Raw genomic sequence first — 21,509 nt, forward strand, 5'->3', positions numbered from 1 at the left:
TGTCCATTCCATTTTGACTGACACGTGTGCCCGCAGTTCCATTCCCGTTCCAAACCCTCTGTTTACTGTCGATGACTTGCCCGGAATGTGTTTGGAGAAGTGTTAGAATCGCAGTACAGCCCTTCCCATTGTCGCTTCCTCTAAATCTCCATCCAGGATTTTCACCAGTGCAAGCTTCATCAGCTTGAGCTACTTTTTAATTAGTTCTCAGCATTAACTGTGCTGATCCTTTAAATTGCCCCACTAGACGGCATCTCCAAATTTGTCCATTGCACCTCTAGGGCACATTTCATACGTAAACCTGCAACATCTGCCAGAGAAAGATTCAATTTCAGCGGTTCCAACAACAATGAGTCGATCGATATCAACCTCGACCATCCTTAACTACGATATAGATGCAAATCTCTGCGCTCCCCTGCTTCAGTGACATTTTGTTTTGCAGCGATGGGCAATTTGTGCTCTCTGAGGCTGCAATTGCTGCTTTCCGCTGGCAGAGGGTGCTTGGAGAGAGCGGGGCCGGAAAGGTGGCCTGAACGTTGCTCCATTCTCGGCCTCACGCACTCCGGGAGCTGGGGAACAGCAAACCAACTCATGGGTTTGTTGCCGCATCTGAAATGCGGCTCCAAACTGTTGCTATTAACCGAGTCAACGCTGCCGGATCCTGTAATGATCTCTCACACTGTCGATATCTCTGTAGAGTTTTTATTAATCTCTACCTGCAAGAGATGATTGAACCAGGGACCTGTTGTACTTTAGATGGAAGTGATAACCGCTACACTTCAGAAGCCACTGCTCTTTAAATAATTGGAGAAACAGCTCAGAACAGCAATTGTCATCTACAAATAACCTTACCATGCGATACGGATCCAAATCCACGTCAAGGAGTTAACTTTAAGAAAATTGTTTACTCTATTACGTAAAACTCATTAGACTGTGTGAAACCTTTGTTGTAATCGTCATTAATCAACCGGTAACTCACATGGTTAACGAATCATGGGCCAAATTTTAAAACGTTTTTTGCGTTTTGGAAGTGATGAATTTTCATCGGTTCTCATTTTGCAGGCTGTATTTTAGGAGTTGGATCAAAATGTTCAGTGCTTATGACTCCAGGATCTGGTGCAGCCTTTGGTAAATTCACCAGCTCGCTAATACATGAGAGTAACTCCTGCTTCACTCTTTCATATAAACCCAGCCAATGCGCCTCAATTAAACAACATTGCACCCCTGCACGATTAGGCAACCTGAAATGTGCAAGTAAATGAGCACGGATAAGTAGGACTATTCAAGCATGGCTCTAGTAGCGCAATTGGTTAGCGCGCGCTACTTATATAACAGTACAGGCTCCGAGAAGTGCCGAGGTTGTGAGTTCGAGCCTTATCTAAAGCAGCAAATGCTTTTGCGGTGTGATATTTCGACCGGAGCAGAAGGGACTATTGGTGTTTCCGCAAACTATATGCTTGTTAGTTGTTCCACGTGGGCTCTTAGGTTACTCAGGCCAACCGTGTTACAATAAATAATAGGAGTTTTAAAGGATTCCTTCAGTGTGACATATTGACAGGAGGGAAGGTGGGGCCAGTTTTAACTGTTAAACAAGCAACTATCAGGCAAAGAATAATGTGCAGCAAATAGATTCGATTTCAAAGCAGTGACTAAGTCTTTGTCACAAGCGAGAAGATGAGTAAACTCACGAGTTATCTGTACATGTTTCCAACATCATGTTGAACACAAACAACGATTTACCTGAACATGATGTTAAGAGTTACAAGGACGGAAGTTACATACAGACAATCGCCCAAACAACATATCCACAATTAGGTTGTCGCCGACCTTCTTGTTATTGGGAGAATTTTGAGCAGATTCAGGAAACTGCTCATATAAAGAAGTGGATTTAGGAAAAGATAAACATATTTCAAATTAATGAGCAGGTCCTTTGCGAACTGTGTTCGCACCAGTGCAGAGAAACCTAATGCAACGTCATACTAAAGTCAGCGGCTCGTTGTCCTTGGGATCTGATTCTCGCAGGAGATATTTCACTGCTTAACATGCGAGCGGTCCCGGGTTCAAATCCCGGATGAGCCCCGCCACATTTAGTTAAACTCAACAACTCGGGCATCACAGCTGGCATCGCCTTCCTTTAAAAAAGATGAACACACTGAATGATCCGGGACTGTGAGCACACCCGGTTTAACCAGACACAGAGTGATCCTTGACTGACCACGACCCCGCCCATTATAGACAGGCCTGATTATCATTGCTTATGAAATCGATGGAAACATAAGGCGGTTTTTATAAAGGGCGGCCGATTACGATGCGCGATTTTTCTAGGGCGCCAAGTTGAAGTTTTACTCCATTATCATTTTTCCCTTTACCTCCGTCATTTCACTCCAGCCAAATGAACTGAGTTCAGGTGCCAGACGTGGCTCAGCGGTAGCAAACTCAAGCCCCACTCCAGAGACTTGAGCACATAATCCAGGCTGACACTCCATTGCAGTACTGAGGTAGTGCTGCACCGTCGGTGATGCCATCTTTCAGGTATGACGTTCAACCGAGGCCTCAGATCCCATGAGAGTATGCCGAAAAGAACGAGGATTTCTCCCCATTGTACTGCCCATTATTTATCTCTCAACTAAAGACACTAAAGCAGAAAATCTCCTCATTAAGTTTGATAAATATTTTTGAAATTACATTTCCTCCTAAACGAAAAAGTTATGTTTCTGCTCCCTAGTCTATGTTCCCGCTTGTCTTTCATTTGGTGCCAATCGCAGAGGAAGGATGGCAGGTAGGGGCGGTTCTCAATCTTTGATTCCTGCTCTACCTTCATTCAAGAACTCCAGTGGTCTGTTTTCATTTTAACAAGGTATGAAGAGTGCAGGGGCACAGGCCTGAATCACCAGTGTGATTTTGACAAGTTTGCGATTACAAAGCCTATTTTATGCAAAATTCAGTGAAATGCTCGGAATGTTTATCAGCATCAAAAGTGTGAAGGAATAACGACGAGGATGGGATTACGAACCCACGTGTGCAGAGCACAATGGATTACACTGCGCTCAACCATTCCAAGGGATATGGCGAGTAAGCAAGGACAGGGTACTGAATTTGGATGATCAGCCAAGGTCTCATTAAGTGGCGGAACAGGCTCCAGGGGCCGAATGGTCTACTTCTCGTCCTGTCTTCTATGTTTCTATTCACTGTTATTTGCATCAAAGCAAAAATACTCTGAAAGAAAGTCCACTTCACCGCTTGTCCTGCCCGTGCACACAGATGTACAATGTTGAAAATGTATAATCAGCTCATGTAAGCAAAAGGCCTTCCGTTATCCTCAGGTGAGGAAATGTCAGAAATGGTCGGTTGGAAGCCAGATTCAGGACAGGGAAGAAAAACTTTCGCCCTGTTACTTAATTGACCGCAGCAGGACTCAAGCCTGCAATCATCTGATAACTGAGCAAAGTGTACCAATATCAGACACCTTATCCATTAGGCCACGCAGCCGCTGTTACTTCGATGCTCTTGTTATGGGGTGAATTGTGAGCAGATTCAGGGAAACCTAATGCCACTTCGAGCACAAAATCGGCGGCTCGTTGGTCGAGGGGTATGATTCTCGCTCAGGGAATTTCGCTACATAAAAATCCCGGGCACCGCCAACATTAACAACTAGGTCATCACAGCTAAAATCGCACTCCTGTTAAAAAGACTTATACAGTTGATGATCCGTGAGTGCGCGCTCACCTGGTTTATTCATAGAGTCATTATGACACAGACGGAGGCAATTCGGCCCATCGAGCCAATGCTGGCTCTCTGTAGGACAATCAAACCAGTACCATTCTCTCCCACTATTGCCGTATTCCTGCAAGGTTATTTCCCTTAAGTGCCTAAACAGTCTCCCTTTGAATACATTGAGTGAATTCGGCAGCGAATTCCAGGCCATCACCGCACAGAGTGTAATTTTTTTTCTTCACATCCCCCCTGTATCTCTTGCCCAAAATCTTAAATAACCTAGTCCTTGTACCATCAACTAGTGGGAAAAGCCGTTCCCCGTCTCGCCATCGAAACCTGTCATAATCTTGTACACTTCTATGAAATCACTCCTTAACCTCCTTTACTCTAATGAAAACAAATCCAGCTTCTCCATGCTGTCCTTGTAGCTAAGAACCCCCATCCCCAGAACCATTCTGGTAAATCTCCTCTGCACCCGCTCAAGGGCCTTCACATCCTTCCTAAAGTTTGGTGACCAGATTTGACGCAATACTCCAGTTGTGGTCAAATCAGTGCTCTATAAAAACTCAGCATTACTTCTCTACTTTTGTACTCAATACCTCTATTTATGAAGCCCAAGTTCACAAATGCTTTGCTAACCACTCTCTCAATATGCCCTGCCACCTCCAGGGACCTATGCACATTAACTCCCATGTCCCTCTGTCCCTGCACACGATATAAAATTGTGCCTTTAAGTGTATATTGTCGCTTCCTGTTCCTTCTGCCAAAAATGCATCAACTCACACTTCTCTGTTTTAAATCCCATTTGCAACTTTTCTGTCCATTCTGCTAGCCTTTTAATGTCCTGTTGTAGTCGGTTGGCATCATTATCAATGTTTGCCATACCCCCAGGTTTGGTGTCATCGGCAAATTTAGAAAATCTACTCTGTATTCCAATATACAGGTCATTTAGATATATATGAAAAAGGCAGTGGGCACAGCACTGACCCTTGGGGAAAAACACTGTCTACCATCCTCCAATCTGAAATACAGCCATTTACCACAACTCACTGTTTTCAGTCCTTAAGCCAATTCCTTATCCAAGCTGCCACTGACTCACCTGTTCCATGAGCCTCTATTATGTTAACCAGCCTTTTATGTGGTACTTTGTCAAACGCCTTCTGAAAATCCATGTAGCCAGCATCCACTGCATTCACTTCATCAATCCTCTCTGTTACTTCATCAAAAATTCAATTAGATTAGTCAAGCACGTTCGGAATTTTACACATCTGTGTTGGCTTTCCTTAATTAGCTTAAACTTCTCCAAGTGTCCGTTAACTTTTTCCTTGTTTATTGTTTATAAAAGTTTACGCACCACTGATGTTAAATTGACCGGCCTGTAGATATTAGCCCAGAAATTCGGGTCCCAACACGTGAGTACGGACGGAGTACCCACGCGTTGTCCCGATGGAAGTGCTGGTTTCTTGCATGCACTACACATGCGCGGGAAACCGGCATTTCCGATCCTCTGAACCAAAGGGTTCAGAGGTCGAACGCATGTGCGCAGGAGTCTGCGCGTGCGCATTGAACTTCTGCTTTTTTTTACAGTTTGCCCGTGCGTGATGGCCTCTACATTTTACACATTTAAAAACCAGACATAAGGACTTCATTTTAATAGGTAAGTGGTCCATTAATTAAAATTAGAATTTTTTTTCCACAGGTTTATTATTTTTAAATACTTTACAGTAAGGTAAGTTTATTTTTAGCCCTGATTTATTATAAAATTATTTTTTTCAAAAATATAAATTATTGTTTAAAATAGTTATTTAATGTTATTTATAGTTGACAAAAAAAATGTTTTTAGCCTTTTTTTTGCTTTTCATACAGACCCCAGCATCTGCAATATTTGACCCCTTGTGACCCCACCTCATTGTTCTTTGATGTAATGTTTTCCTGACTGACCTGTTTGGACACCATTCACACCTTTGATTGCTGTAATTATCTCTCTGCCGAGGTGTGATAAATGGCAGTTGGTAAGATTACCTGTAAACATCTGACATGATTCTCTGACTATATAATCAGTGTCTTTATGCATTTCTCCACTTCACCTGACGAAGGAGCAGCACTCTGAAAGCTTGCGATTTCAAATAAACCTGTTGGACTATAACCTGGTGTTGTGTGACTTCTTACATTTGTCCACCCCAGTCCAACTCCGGTATCTCCACACCATAGTTGATTTAAATAGTGTGATTTTTTTTCAAATTTATTTTAAGGTTAGGTACTGTTTTGGGCGGCCGGAGTTTTCATGATTTTGACAGTTCTTTCTGTCAAACTCATGCATGGGCTTTTCCCTCCTCCGATTGGTTGCCCAGTGCTCACATGAATCCAGCCAACACATCGCACTAACTAAGCCGCTGGATCATGCAAGCACAGCGCGCCGGGAGCTGGAGTGGGCCACAGACCGGAAATGCATGCAGGCCCAGGCCTCAATGGCCAGTGCGCTACGTAAATGCAGGTCGGGGGTTTGGGAAGAAATTTTACTTCAAACAATTTGGCCAATCTTAATGACCAGATAATCTGTTTAGTGTCGTTAGTTGAGTGATAAATAATGGGCACTACATTAGGAAGAATACTCTGGTCATTTCGAAATATTGCCATGGGAACTGAGGCCTCCGGTTAATATCTCATCAGAAAGTCGGCACCGCTGACAGCGCAGCACTCCCTCAGTACTGCACTGGAGTGACAGCCTGGATTATGAACTCAAGTCTCTGGAGTGGGGCTTGAGTTTGTTGCCGCTGAAACACGGCTGACACCTAAACTCAGTTCATTCGGTTGGAGTGAAATGACGAAGATAAAGAGAAAGATGACAGTGGAGTAAATGTTTAACTTGGCACCCAAGAATAAACCGGAAATCGTTATCGACTGTCCGTTATAGAAACCGCCCGATTTATGTTGCAATCGATTTCATAAGCAATGAAAATCATGCAATGTCTATAACGAGAGCTGGATCGAAAGAACCATATAATCTTAGAAATGATGCCCTGTAGATCCAAGTCCAGTTCATTATTGTACATCAAATAGAGCAGTGAATGTGGCCTCAGACAGCGCATTACAGCCCATCTCTGGGAAACGATATACAGCGGCCCGGCCCAACCTTCCCACACACCGAGCACAAGCACAGAAAAAACAGGCACAGGAGCTTTTGCCGAGGAACCGGAGTGAGTAAAATGTTCTTTTATCTGTGATAGTTGTAAATATATTTGCTGTCTCTGTGTTAGTAACAAATGTAGTTGTGTGATTTTCTGTTGTATAGAAATATATTTGTTTATTTGTGTTAGTGTTTATGTGTTTGAATGCAACAGTTTTATTTAAAATTGTACTGCGGCACATCTGTACTCGTTATAAATGTATTTTTTCTGTATATGTTTGTAATTATGTTACTTGTAAATAAATCATAAATAAACGAAAATACAATTATAACACAACGATACACGCAGCGATGTTCTCCGGCCGCGCAGCACCTGCCGCTTGTAGCTGCGATGGCCGGAAGGATTAATGCGTTGGGCTTGAAATCTACTCGGGTTTTCCAGCTCGCTGCATTACTGTTTAAAGCTTCATTCAATGCTCGAATAAATAAGAGCTGGAGCTGCCGGGCTGCATTTACATCGATCGCCAGTGCTAATCTAACTCGCAACAGGGCAGAAAAGGATAAAGAAAGGCTGAAAGAACATGTCGTCCGGCAGAGCTGGACATCCAGTAGATCGAATTATCTGCCGAGCCGATGATGAGACTCCTTCTTGAAAATGGTTCGTCAGTCCAGCTCAGAGGGGATTAAACATCATGAAAGTGGGATGGGACTGGGGCCACTTGTATAACAGGAAGTGTAGGGGGCAGTTTCCCTTCCTTGAAGAACATTCATGATTCCGTTGCAGAATTTGTTTGCACCAGTCGCCACTCGGCCCAAGGATGAGCCGAGCCGGTCACGTGGAGCTGAAGCAATTCCTCCAGACAGTTATGTCAGTGACATTTCAAGAACAATAAGAAATCAGCGTCACTTTGTCAGCGACCGTGTCCCATAATGGGTAAGGTGTTTAAGTTCGGTGTGTTGCATAAAGTTTCGGAAAATTGCAGTTTCGAGTCTTCTCACGGTCGGTTTGCACACTGGGTTCCAACGTCCAATTGTTTCACACCCGACCATTTCTAGAAATCACTGATCTCATGTAACAGAAATACCTGAATTACTTTTGCTGACAGAAACTGACTACACATTTTTAGCAGTGCGGATCAGGATGCACCGGCAGGGCTTGAGGGAAAGTGTAAACTTTTCCTCTTACATTAGGGGAGCGGAGGATTAGATGCGAGGTGCTGTTCAGCCAAGAGGTTTGAAAGGGGGAAAGGGCCGGGAGAAGAGGGGAGTGAAAAGAGCAGTGACTCGCCCAAGGTCGATAAGGCCGAACGAGTGAAGATATAGAAGACCAGAACAGGCTGGAAACAAAGAACAAGTGAGGATCAGCCGGTGTGGAGACAAGCGAACGAATGGCAGGTTAGTCTAGTTGTTTAAAGTGCGGTGTTTATAGTTCTCAGGGTTCCATCCCACTTTGAGTCAGACAGAGTTGTGCTAAGTTTATGTTCACAGAAGGAGAAAACACAGAAGGAGGCCATTTGGCCCATCGCGCCTGTGCTGCCTCTTTGGTAGAGCTATCCAATTAGTTCCAATCACTTGAGCTTTTCTATTGCAAAGTAAAGTTTTCTCTTCCAGTATTCATCCAATTCCCTTTGAAATTTATTACTGAATCTGCTTCCACCATTCTTTCAGGCATTGCATTCCAGATCACAACAACTCGCCGTATGAAACAATGGTCCCTTATGTCGCCTCTGGATCTATTAACGATCAGCTTCAATCTGTTTGCTCTGGTTACCGACCCTTCTGCCACTGGAAACAGTTTCTCATTATTTACGTTAACAAAACCGCTCATGATTATGAAAACCTCTCTCAAATCTCCTCTTCTCCATCTCTGCTCTAAACAACCCCAGCGTCCCCAGTCTCTCCACATAACTGAAGTCCTTCAGCCCTGGAACCAATGCGTAAATCTTTTCTGTTTATTTCTTCCCTCTCATAAATAATTACAATGAAATGTTTGCAAGGAAAAGCACGAACAATAAAAAGGAGAGTCAAATAAATACTGAACAAAAAGGATGTGAATGTTTGGAAGGTGAAAAGAACAGAAGATCTGAGTTTTATTATCGATCAGTGAGAGGAATCCATCGCTCTCTCGGGCTTGTGTGGGTCAGTTCACTGATAAACCTGGGAATTGAGAGAAAGCTGGTTCATGGTTTGTAGAACAAGACGTGCCCCTGGGACGGAGCCACCAGCTGCCGCTCTGTAATAACAGACAGAGAGGGTTAGTTTATGTGAGCCCGGCTAGCTCAGTCAGTAGAGTATAACACTCTTTAATCTCAGGGTCGTGGATTCGAGCCCCACGTTGGGCGAAGCATCTTTTATAATTTTTAGCTGATTTCACATGCGATTCCCTGCTCTGATTTGCTGCAGAAAGTTCAGGGAGTGTTTGACACAAATGAAATTTAACAGCGGTATCAGAAAGTCTCTCCCTGATTCTGGAAACTTATCTCTCCCTAGTATCCCGTTGCTAAACATTGAAGTTCATATAATTTCATCTGCAGCTCGGGGTTAGTCTGCTCTGTAAACTTTACAAAAAACCCTTCAGTGTATTTCACTCCGTGTCCAACCCTGTGAGGTCTCCCCTGGTGTGTCAGCTTTCTGTGATTATAAACGCTTCAGCAGATCATTAACATAACCTGATCTCTGAGATCTGGTTGTGTCCCATTCCCCTAAAGTGAGGAATGAACGAAGAGACAATTCCAACCGGGGTTAGATTTTCTTCCAAAAGAGTGACACAAAGCTTCGTTAACGTTGGGCCATAAAGCTCAGTTGGGAGAGCGTTCGACTGAAGATCTTAAGGTCCCTTGTTTCGGCCGTTTTTATTATTTTGTGTCTTTCTTTGGTCTGATTCTCGAACTGAAGGATGTAAACTGAAGTTATTTAATCGCCACTAAAGGGTTTCGTTGAAATAGAGAGAAATCAAAGATGGGAATTATTTTAATTTTCTGTATTTAGCTTTGATTTTTCTATCTCCTTCTGCCATTTTGTCTGTTTTTTTTCTCTCTCGGTGCCGGGTGAACATTGGATTTGATGCATTTGTCCTAAACTGCTGCCTTTTCCACATCTCGGGACGGTCAGACACGTCCTGTCTGTCTGTTGTTGCTTGTGACCATTAACGGGAACAGGCCGCGAGTTAAAGCTTTATCAGCAAACCGAAGAAAGACAAATAACCAGAAAGATGTGTTACTCCGCCCCAGTGCAAAGGCGCAATCGATGTCTTTCAAAGTAATTGCACCATACATTTTGTGTGGATCTAATTTTGGAAAGTTTAGATTTCGCATGTTACGAATATTATAACAAAATGTAAAACAACAACAACTTGAATATATGTAGCGCCTTTCATAGAATCATAGAATGGAATGGTTACAGCACGGAAGAGGGCCATTCAGCCCGGAGAGTCCGTGCCGGCTCTCGGCAAGAACACTTCAGCTAGTCCCACGCTCCCGCCCATCCCCATAGCCCTGCATTTTTTTCCTTCAGATAATTATTCAACTCCCTTTTGAAAGCCATGATTGAATCTGCCTCCACCACCTTTTCAGGCAGTGAATTCCAGATCCTTATCATTGCTGCATAAAAAATGGTTTTGCTTCAGTCGCCTTTGGTTTGTCGCCAATCATAAATCTGTGTCCTCTGGTTCTCGACACTTCTGCCAATGGGAACAGTTTATCTCTACTCTTTCCAGACCCCTCATGATTTTGTAAACCTCTATCAGATCTCCTCTCAATCTTCTCTGCTCTAAGGAAAACAACCTGAGCTTTTCAGTCTATCCACGTAAGTGAAGTCCCTCATCCTAGGAACCATTCTCGTACATATTTTTCTGCACCCTCTCTAAGGCCTTCACATCCTTCCTAAATTGTGGTGCCCAGAATTGGACACAATACTCCAGTTGGAGCCGAGCCAGTGTTTTATACAGGATCAGCATAATTTCCACGCTTTTGTAATCTATAGCTCTATTCATGAAGCCCAGGATCCCGTCAGCTTATTTTTTAACTGCTTTCTCAACCTGCCCTGCCGCCTTCAACGATTTGTGCACATACACCCCCAGGTCTCTCTGTTCATGCATCCCCTTTAGGATTGTAACCTTTAGTTTACGTTTCCTCTCCTCATTCTTTCCACCAATATGTATCACTTCACACTTTTCTCCTTTAAATTTCACCTGCCACGTGTCCGCCCATTCCTCCAGACTGTCTATGACCACATGAACTCTATCACTATCCTCCTCACTGTTTACTGTACTTCCAAGTTTTGCATCAGCTGCAACATTTGAAACTGCACTGAACTCCCAGGCCCAAATCATTAATATATATCAAGAAAAGCAGTGGTCCTAGAACCGACACTGGGGAGCAACACTGCATACATTCCTCAAGACTGAAAAGCAACAGTTCACCACAACTCTCTGTTTCCTCTGCTTAGCCAATTTCGTATTCATGCTGCCACTGTCCATTTTATTCCATGGGCTTTAACATTGCTGGCAAGCCTATTATGTGGCGCATTGTGGAAAACCTTTTGGAAGTCCATGTACAGCACGTCAATCGTATTGCACTCATCAACCCTCTCTCTTACCTCATCAGAAAACTCTATCAAGTGGGTGAGAGAGTTATACTACAATCAGTGAGCTCAGCACATCCCTTCAACATTGTTCAGATATAAAATTTAAAAAATACTCTCTAACAGAAAACCTGAGAGTGTAATCAAAAGTAACAGAAAAAGCGCACTTAACTCTGAAAATAATTATTGCCCCAAAACTGGACATTCAATCCTTCAAACAGTGCCCTGATATAAACTCAGGACCGCACATTGTGAAAGCTCAGTGATCCCGCCGTGATTCCAACACACAGCATTTTACTGCGAATGCAGATACACTGGTGTTCCACCACTAGGCCCACAGTTTACAAGTGACACCGAATCCAGAGAAGGTAGATCTGTGTGGACCGCCACCTGGGCTCTCGGACTGCGAAAGGTGGAAACAGCAGCAGCCAGGCTTCCCGCTCTCTAATCCAGCCACTACCGGTGGAGAGCTGCCAGTCCCGGCTGGAGCCATGCCTGGGAGCCGCTGAAAACAGTGACTACAAGAGCAAGTCAGATGCTGGGTATTCTGCCGCGATTGTCTCATCTCCTGACTCCCAAATCATTTCCACCATCTACAAGGCACAAGTCAGGTGTGTGAAGGGATACTCTCCAATTGTTTGGATGAGTGCAGCTCCAACAACACTCAAGGAGCTCGACACCATACAGGACAAAGCAGCCCGCTTGATTGGCATCCCATTCACCATCTTAAACATTCACTCCCTTCACCAGTGGTGTACCCGGATGCAGTGTATACCATCTACAAGATGCACTGCAGCAACTCGCCAAGGCTTCTTCAACAGCTCCTGCCAAACCCAAGAACTCTACCACCTAGAAGAACAAGGGCAGCAGGCGCATGGGAACACCATCACTTCCAAGTTCCCCTCCAAGTCACACTCCAGCTTGAGTTGGAGATATATCATCGTTCCTTCATCGTTGCTGGGTCAAAATCCTGGAACTCCCTCTATAACAGCATTGTGGGAGTACCTTCTTCACACAGACTGCAGCGGTTCAAGAAGGCGGCTCACCATCGCCTTCTCAAGGACAATTAAGGATTGCCAGCAAGGCCCACATTCCAGGAAGGAATAGAAAGAATAGTTTTTCCACGCATGATGTTGCTTAATAAAGGGATTGTTGATGAAGTGCCTGTCTCACTAATTGCTGCTTGACTTGATCAACGTTCCCTCCATTACCTTTTTTTAGTTTTAACATTGCAGCCAGCATTTCTTCGGACAACAACAAAACCAACACAATTTTATGGCAGCGGTGGGATTCGAACCCACGCTCCCGAAAATACTGGAGCCTAAATCCAGCATTTTAGACGGCTCGGCCATGTTACCAAGCCAACACTATCGCAGTTCTGATACTGTTGATTGATAATTGAAAGCCGGCTCTCCTGTTGATTTTGCATTGAGTCAAGGGCTTTGCAATTGTGTTCATGGAGGCAGGTGGTTGCGAGGTTAAGGCGAAGGGTCGCTAATCGTTTATGCTCTACACGCGTTGTTCCGAATTCTACCATTATTGCATTTATGATTGATCTTTTTCCCCTTTTTCAACACATCCAAGACTCCTGTATCTGAGTCCTTTGCTTGCCCAATCCGCAGTGGGAAGTTTTGTTTTGCTGCCTCACTCTATTTGCTCAAATCAGCAAAGTCCTCATTTCGGCCCCAACTGCTCCTTGCACGGAGGTGTTGAAATTGTAAGATATGAGTTACGTGATGTATCAATCAAAGTGGATAGTGATGTCCTGGTAAAACGAAAATTTCTCTTCAGATGCTGCCTGAGCTGCTGAATATTTCCAACATTTTCTTTTTTTAATTTTGTGCTTTCACTTTTGCAGGTTACCCAACAACACAAAACTTGCCTCAAGGGCGCAGCTTCAGGCATAATGTTCCTCTGCTCTTCCCACACACAAGATCGCGCTTAACTTTCCCACACCCGCTGTAAGGTCAGTCGGTTCCGCCCACATTGTCCTGCGCCGCGACATTCCAGATACACGTTGCTCCTGGTATCAGGGAGTCTCAGAGTTTCTCAGTGGGGATTGCGAGGGCAATGGGATCTCAGAGGCTCTGAGAGAATTGAAGGGTTTCTGAGATAGTACCACATGGGTATGAGGGCACGTAATGGATATCAGAGAGAGTAACGGATTCTCAGAAGGTATCGCAGAGGATAAGGGAACTCAGGAGGTATCAGCGAGGTTATGAGCGCTCGGGAGTTATGAGAGAGAGTAAGGGGCGCTCGGAATGTATCAAAGAGGATAAGGGAAACTGAGGAGCTTTCAGTGAGAGTAACCAATGGTCTGGAGATATCACAGTGGTTAATGAACACTCAAGTTTTATGAGAAAGATTGAGGAAGGCTTAGGTGGTAGCAGCGAGGCTGGTGGAACAGGAGGTGCTATCTTCTAAACATCACATTTTCTAAATATCAACATGGTTAATGAAAGCAAAGTTGAATCCGAATGTGACAGATGATCTGCCGTGTCCTAAGGGACAACAAAGATAAGGTAGAATGGAGTTGGACTGGACATTTTCCGCGCTTAGGAATACATTTATAACTGACACAGATCGCCCACCCAATACAGTAAATAACAATAGACACATCTAAGTATATTAGTAACTAACAGAGACGCAAAATCATTTATCTTCAACGCATTAGCAACTCGCAAATGCATGTGTATCTAACATGAACACACGCAAATATATTTACAAGGATCACAGGTAATTGATTGCTAAAAAATGACTTTAATTGTGTGTCTTTAAAGCCATGATGTAAATATGGTAGTTTACATTAACCTTCTTCCAAAGCCACTGGTGATTGCTGTGGAATGATTTGGGTCTTATCTGATAATTTATGACGTGGAACTGCAAGGTTGAAGTACATTCGACTGATTCCACTGGCCCTGTTCTGCTGACACTCAACACAATACATACTTACAACCAATAAAACAAACCTGCCTTGAATGGAAGTGGGCTTCGTTTTCTGGAAGGAATATGTCAACTCGGCCGAAAAATGACCTCCAGCAGATCCAGATAAAATCGTTCAGTATAAGTAAAGGACAAAATGCCAGAAGTGGGATTTGAACACACGGCTGCGATTTGAAATAAGCGTTTTAGACCGCTCAGCCATCCTGACTTCCTACCGCCAAATCCAATGTCCCTGCACTTACACACTGAGGTAAACAAAACGTGAACTGTTGCTGGAAGGCCGAGTGATCGGGATACAAACTCCCCGGATTTCAATGTCAGCATGTTCTGTGTATGAGGAGGCTTCGGCGGGCCGTGTGGTATGTTGCTTCACTGGCAGTATTGCGCTGCCTTCGCTGCAGTGGGTCCCCCAGCGATGGGTATTAGGATAATTGCTTTTCTTGTTATTTATAAATGACCTGGACTTGGGTATAGGGACTCAAATTTCAACGTTCGCACTGTGGCTGCCCGATGCGGCCAAAGACGGGGGTGCGGTAGGCCGAGCTGTGCTGGCAGCCGTCACGGGAGGGCGAGCTGGGCCGGCGGCTGCCGCCCGTGCGTCACGTGATGCGTGACGTGATGTCAGCGCGTTAGGACGCGTCCTTAAAGGGGCAACTGCCCAAACAGGTACGTTAAAGGGGCAACGGCCCAAACAGGTAAGTTATGTGCATACAAAGGTAAGTTAAAGGGAATTATGTATATACATAGTAAGGGTCACCCGGTGGAACCGCCACATGCGCCACCCCAGAATTCGCTTTAATGAAAGTTCAAATATGAGATGGTCTGACGAGCTAGTGGTCTCAGTGGGCGTGCTGTCTCGACTTGGCAGGCCAGGTTTGAAGGTGCTGGTCATAAGCGGATCCTTACGCACGTCGTGGCAAATAAAATGCATCCATCAGGTGAAGGACCGTGGAGACGTGCGAAACAGCAGGCCTTATCAGAGTGATGGGCAGGTTGGGCGGATGCGGGCAATGTCTCCGTTGATGTTTAAACAAGTCCTTGTTCTGACAAACTCTGCAGGAACACCAAACGATCGATCCAGAAGGACTTGACAGGCAAGGTCAGTGAACTCGCCGACAGGTGAGCGAAACCTTCGGGAGGCTGGAACGCACAGAATGGTGCGTGCCATAGTGCTACGATGATAACACAACGGAGGGTGAAAAGTTGCTGCGTTGATCAGTGCTCGGTGAGAACAGCAACTTTACCATGGCAGATCACGGCCACGGGATGCCCGTTGGACCCGTCCTCGATGTTTGCAGCATCAGTAGATGTTTGCACATGTTAAGGAGAAAACTGGAGAAAGGGCGTCAATGGTCCGGGTTGTTGTGAATTGCGGTAGCGGTAAACTGCCTGGAGGGCGGCAACGCTTTTTGTTGATGTTGACTTAGTGGAAAAACTGCTGAGAGGGCAGCACGCTTCTCCGTCTCGCTGAAAAGTGTGGTAGGTAAGACAACCAGCAGGCTGACAGGCTGTTGTACCATCGGCGGGGAACGAGTCTTTGTAGTTGGGGTCACCAATGTAGCAGAGCGTGTTCACCTAGGTAGGTATTGGACGAATGACTACTAAATAATCGAATTGGACTTCAGGAGAACAATCAATAAGTTATTTAATGCAGGAAACAGATGTTATACAGCAGACAATGGAGTTGGATGCAGGAGAGCCGGTAGGTACGTCTTTACCCAGCGGGGATGCCACGAGAACAGAGTCCGCAGTCCTGTGTATTGCGTGATGACGTCATCACGCTCGGCTGTGTTTTCCCACGCTTCGGGCGTCAGGTGACCGCGTTGTGACGCCAGCGCGTTCGCCCGCGCTTGGGGCGATCACGTGACCTCCGCCAATATAGCGGCGCGTTTACCCGGCACTGAGGCTGGCCGTTGCGGCAGAAGTCACGAGCGGGAGAGGCACCCGGCACTGTGGCCGGCCGTTGCGACCGTCGAGGGAGCGGACGGCCGAACTAGGGCGGCAGCCGACGCGTTTATGTGCGTCACGTGATGCGTGGCGTGACGTCAGCGCGTTATGTCGCGTCCTTAAAGGGGCAACGGCCCAAACAGGTAAGTTAAAGGGGTAACGGCCCAAACTGGTAAGTTATATACATACTTAAGTATGTTAAAGTGAATTATGTATAATATATGTAAGGGACACCCGGTGGAACCACCACAAGAATGTTATTGGCAGATTTCAGGAGGACAAAGGCAGACCGGCGAAATGGTCATGGCAGATGAAATTTGACGAAGTAATTTTGGTAGGAAGTATCAGGAGAGTGAAAATAAACCACATGCTACGTTTAAAGTGGGTGCAGGAACAGAGCGACCTGGGGGTGTACGGTCACAAGTATTTGGAGGTGGTAGAACAAGCTGAGAAGGCTGTAAGGAGGGCATTCACGGTCCTTGACTTTATAATTCGGGGAATAGAGCAAAAAAGCAAGGAATTTATGTTCAAACTTCATAAAACCCTAATTAGGCCCAAGCTGGAGTATTGTGACCAATTCTGGGCTCCACAGTGAGGAAGGATGTCAAGCCCTCAGAGAGTGTGCAGTGGAGATTTACTTGAATGGTAGCAGTGCTCAAAGTCTTCAGTTACGTGCAGAGACGAGAGAAGCTGGGTTGTTCTCGTTAGAGCAGAGAAGCTTAAGGGGAGATTTGAGGGAGGTGATTAAAAACTTGAAGGATTTGGGGAGAGTTAAGAAGAACAATCTGTTTCCAGTGACCAGAGGGTGGGTTACCTGAATTCACAGATTTACGGTATTTGGAACTGAAACAGAAGTGACAGGAGGAAACATTAATACAGTGAATTTTTATGATCTGTAATGCACTGCCTGAAGGGGTAGTGGAAGCAGATTCAATACTAACATTTAAAAGGTAATTGGATAAACACTTGGAAATATAAAATATGCTGGGCTATGGGGAACCCGCAGGGGAGTGGGATTAATTGGTTCACTATTTCAAAGGCTCGATGGGCCGAATGCCCCCTACTGTGCTGTAATATTCTATCATTCTATGATTCTATGTTATCGACCTCCATGGCGTCACCTATAGGCGTGAGATGTAAAGCTCTGCACAACTCTGCTTCAGCGGTATCTTGATCCCCAGAGATGGGCTGTAATGCGCTGTCTGATGCCACATTCGCTGCTATTTGCCAGCAGTGGGTTATTGAAGAGAGCTGCTTTCCGCGGCCTCACTCATTCTGGGCTCTGGAAAACAGCAACAAAATGATAGATTTGCTGCCGTGTCTCAAATTCAGCTTAAAACAGTTATTATTAATCGAGGCAGCCCTGCAGGATCTTATAATGATCTCTCACAAATCAACTGAAGCCAGTGAGAATGTGAATATCATTTTGCTTTTCCAAAATAAACGGTGTGACATTCATTGTAGAAACACGGAGAGAGCCTGGTGCGGCTCACTGCGGAAACATCCATGTCACAGCGAACCAGCTCTCCTGCAACCAGTGCGGCCTCCCATCCGTCCTTTCGGGGCCTAGTCTGCTAAGATGAATTCAGATTTCCATGAAGCCAGTCTCAGGCTTCTATATATTTTTGATGTGCTTGCTATCCGACCGCAGGGTAAATGTTGGGAATATCAACCGGGCCCAGCTGGCAATGTTTGCATCACATTTGTGTTCATTCGTTGAAAACTGAAACTGTGAGACAATAAGATAAAAATTACTCGATCGTTAATGGAACCATCAATTATTGGAGCTGACAGCTGACCTTGTGAACCGATTGTGCCACAGAGACACAACCCTTTCCAAACTGAAACACCGAGCTACAACCTCAGGTTACAGCGACCAATATGGATCGATGATGTATTACAAATTACTTTCAGTCTGATTTAGATAAGTGGAGCATTGGAGACTGCACTTTATACATTTTGAATTCCAATGTCCTGTCTGCTCAGCCCGCAGATCTATTCCCATTCCCAGCCCTCTTTCACATTTCGATGACGTCCATCCTATAACCAAGTTTGCTGATGGCATTAAGTTAGATGGCACAGTAAGTAGTGTAGGTGAGAGCAGAAAGTTCCAAAGGAACATTGATAGATTAAGTGAGTGGGCAAAACTGTGGCCGATGGAGTTCAACGTGGAGAACTGTGAGATCATCCACTTTAGACCTGAGTAATACAAATCAGAGTATATTCAAAAAGGTGAGGAGTTAGCAACTCTGGAGGGGCAGAAAATATTAAAACTCCACGTAGAGTAATTACTTCAAACTACTGGACAGGTACAACATAAAATGAAAGGTTCATGGAATTGTAGCCTTCATATCAAGTTGGCGGTAATACAGAGTGGTGGAAGTTCTGCTGGACGTCTACAGGAAAGATAGGGAAATGGTACAGGGGGAGTCGTAGTCTTCGTGATTAAGCATGAAATCACTACAATGGTAAGAGAGGATATAATGAGAGATAAGCAGGCTATGGAGACTTTATGGGTAGAATTAAGAGCTAGGAAAAGATTGAAGACTGTAGTGGAAGTTGGGTAGAGGCCCCCTGGTCGCAGCTGTGAAATGTTAGATTTTATAAATGCAGAAATTAGACAAGCGTGTAGGAAAAGCAGAGTGGTTTTAATGGAGGATTTAAATTTTCCTATAGATAGCGATAAGCAGACTAGCACCTGTCAGATAGTTAATTAATTTATTGAGTGCATCCGGAATAGTTTTCTACAACAATATGCCTTAGAAAAAACACGCGGGCAGGCCATATTTGATTTAGTAATGAGTAACGAGTCAGAATTATTCAACAGACTAAAGGTGCATGAACATTTATTTAATAGTGATCATAACATGATCGAGTTCAACATAGTGTTTGAAAGGAAGAAACGCGAAACAACTACTAAGATTCTAGATTTGGGTGGGGCCGACTTCAACGGGATGAGGGAGAGACTGTCCACATTAAACTGGGCAAGTCTGTTAATAGGTAAAATGACAGAAGATCAGTGGGGGGTGTTCAAAATAAATTTAACATGGTACAGAATCAGTTTATACCCCTGAGGGGCAAGAACTCTACTGGACAAAAAAACAGGCATGGACGACTAAAGAGGTAAGAGACAGACAGCGGTAAAATAAAATAAAAAGCATACAAAAAAGCTAAACATAGCACAGATCCTGGCGAATGGGAAAGATACAAAGCACAGATAGTAAGAGCAGATAGTAAGAGCTACAAAGAGGGAGTATGAACAGAAAGAGACTGGTGAAATGGGCAGACACATGGCAGATGAAAGTTAACGTAGGGAAGTGCAAAGGGATATATTTTGGTCGGAAGAATGAGGAGAGGCAATGTAAACTAAATGGTACTAATTTAAGGGGGCCGATTATTTCCTTTTATCGGCTCCCTCTGGAGATCACTGGCCCCTAAATTGCTCACAATGCTCTCCCCTGCAATTTATTAACCAGCTCTAAATGGTACAATTATAAAGAGGGTGCAGGAACCGGGAGACATTGGGTGTGTGCACACAAATCTTTGAAGGTGGCAGGACAAGGCGAGAAGGATGTTAGAAATGATTTGGGTTCCTTTCTTTTATTAATAGATGATTAGAGCATAAAAGCAAGGAAATTATGCTAAACATGTATAAAGCACTGGTGAGGCCTCAGCTGGAGTATTGCGTTCAATTCTGGGCACCACACTTTAGGAAAGAACTCAAGGCCTTGGAGAGAGTCCAGAATAGAGTTACTGGAATGGTACCAGGGATGGGGGACCTCATTTATGCGAAGAGACTGGAGAAGTTGGGATTTTTCTCCTTAGAGCAGTGAATGTCAAGAAGATTGTTGATAGATATGTTCAAAATTAAGAATGGTTTTGATAGAGATAAAAAAAGGAGAAACCTTAAAAATGTCAAATTAAATATGATAAAACACTCCCAGGCACAGTTGGGGGTGATATTTGGTTTATGAGACGGACGCCTTACCACTTGACCACCGCGCAGTACTCAGAGCTTGAGTTGAGGTTGAGGGAAAACAGAACAGATACTTGTATACAGCAATAAAATGAGATAGTGGAGCCGGCAAATAATCGCCTTATTTAGATGAATCCTTTAATAAAACCTTTCAGAGAATCAGAGAATCATACATCACAGAATGAGGCCATTTGCCCCGTCGTGCTCTTGAAAGAGCAATCCAATTATTCCCAGCTCTTTCCCCATACCCCTGCACAATTTTCCAATTCAAGTATTTATCCAATTCCCTTTTGAAACTTACTATTGTAGCTGCATCCACCACCATTTCAGGCAGAGCATTACAGATTATAATAACTCGTAATGTAAAAAAGAAAAACTCCTCATCTCCCCTCTGGTTATTTTGCCAATTACATTTCGACTGTTGTCCTCTGGGTCTTGCCAGGACTGGAGAATTTTGGCTCTGAGGAAAGATTGGATAGGCTGGAGTTGCTTTCTTTGGAACAGAGGAGGCGGAGGTGAGACTTAATTCAGGTGTATAAAATAATGAGGGGCCGAGCTAGAGTGGATAGGAAGCATCCGTTTCAGTTAGCAGAGAGGTTAATAACAAGGAGGAATAGATTTAAAGTAATTGGTAGAAGAATTAGAGGGAAGTTGGGGAGAACTTTTTTCACCCAAAGGGTGGTGGGGGTCTGTAACTCTCTACCTGAAATGGTGGTAGAGCAGGAACCCACGTCATATTTGAAAAGTACTTGGATATTCACTTGATGTGCCGTAAACTGCAAGGCTACGGACCAATAGCTGGAAAGTGGGATTAGGCTGGGTCGGTCTTTCAGCCAGAGCCTATCACCCTCCTTCTGTGCTGTAAATTTCTAAGGTTCTTTGAGTCTAAGAGGTACTGAGTTCTCCTAGGTGTCCTGGGCATAGCTGTGTCCGACAGCCAACATCACAGTGGGATCTTGCTGTGCAGAAATCGGCTGCCGTGTTTTCCTATATTCTAAGCAGTGACTACGCTTCAAAAGGTACTTCATTTTCTGTAAAGCAATTAAAAAAAAATCACCATTGATGGGATGTGGGTGTCGCTGGCAACATCAGAATTTATTGCACATCCCTAATTGCCCTTGAAAAGGTGGTGATGAGCGCCTTTTTGAAACACTGCAGTCCGTGAGGTGAAGGTACCCACGTTGCTTTTAGGGATGGAGATCCCGGATTTTGACCCAGCGA

The sequence above is a fragment of the Somniosus microcephalus genome, unplaced genomic scaffold (genome assembly GCF_052327205.1).
Source record: "Somniosus microcephalus isolate GS21.2 unplaced genomic scaffold, FLI_Smic_1.0 unresolved_chr1, whole genome shotgun sequence".
Classification (NCBI taxonomy): domain Eukaryota; kingdom Metazoa; phylum Chordata; class Chondrichthyes; order Squaliformes; family Somniosidae; genus Somniosus; species Somniosus microcephalus.